General features: G+C 35.7%; 1 protein-coding gene across 1 annotated transcript in view; it reads left to right on the top strand.

The window, feature by feature from the left end:
* Positions 1-984, top strand: part of LOC119586105 — a gene marked incomplete in the record, with an annotated part of 12,256 nt that extends 11,272 nt beyond the window's left edge. Inside the window, 1 exon segment of the mRNA XM_037934797.1 lies at positions 1-984.
* Positions 985-1,100: the final 116 nt, after the last annotated feature.

Genomic DNA, 1,100 nt, shown 5'->3' with positions numbered 1-1,100 from the left:
TACCCAGGTTGGAATTTGATGTAACCCTGATGAATGCAGTGGCAGGCCCAACCGCCGAGCAGAAGAAAGACCAGTTGGAGAACAAGCCACAGGTGCACCAGCAGGTGGCTCCCTCCAATGTGAAAGATGTGACCCAGAAACTGAAACTGCCTGCCAAGAAAACCAGTGGTGAAGAGAGAGGCCACTCTTCTGTCCACAGGAGAAAGAAACACACCAGATCCAGTAGTCGTGATAAAAATAAGTACATACAGAAATCACTTTCACCATTTATTTTGAAGCAGAAAAAGTAATACAGCAGTACTCATATTTATTTGGAGTGGAGTGTGATGAGCAAGTATCATTATAGATTTTTATATTCATGTGTTGAAATGATGTTTAATTTTAGGAAGAAAAAAAGAGTATTTTTTTGCCTCTGAATTTCTCATGTTTGTTAAGTTTTACAATTATAGATTGTTTAGAGAGAAGAAAAGTGCAGTTAGTATATTTAGATGGTTTAAAAAGAGATTGGCTAGGTATTCCAGCCAGGTTAGGTAGGAACGTGTCCTAGTGAGGGTAAACGATTGGTGAAGGATAGGCTAAACCTATAAGATAGGTTAGGGGGATTATCTTTTTGAAATTTAAAGATACCCTACATTTAGAAAACAGTTGTTAATTGTTTTGTCAATAGGTGCTACATTATATAGAAAAGGATTTATTGATAGTGCTTTCATCATTTTATAGTTTATTTCTTGTTGTTTAACAAAAAACAAATAACAAAACTCATACCTCTCAGTATTTTAATGAAGAGCTCTCCGAGTGATTCAGTCATGCTTCCAGTGCAGCAGAATCTCGGAGGGCTTCTAAACGCAGAGCGAAATCTGCAAGTAGAACAAACGATGTAGTTATTTTAGAGAGTATTTTATTTGAAATGGCCATCAAGCTTTACCCTAGATTTTTTGTTTTCCTTATGATGTTGCAAATGTTTTTTTTCTTCTTCAAAATTTCTTGGCATTTGTAGAAGATAAATTTGGCAAGAATAGGAAACCTTTAAGCAGAAAGATCTGGTCAATACACAATGGCAGAATATTAATTTAATCCTGATTTTTCTGTGAATAGGTTTC

This window comes from Penaeus monodon, chromosome 21 (assembly GCF_015228065.2).
Source record: "Penaeus monodon isolate SGIC_2016 chromosome 21, NSTDA_Pmon_1, whole genome shotgun sequence".
NCBI lineage: Eukaryota > Metazoa > Arthropoda > Malacostraca > Decapoda > Penaeidae > Penaeus > Penaeus monodon.
The sequence above is the reverse complement of the archived record's forward strand: the minus strand, read 5'-3'. Positions and strand labels throughout refer to the sequence as shown.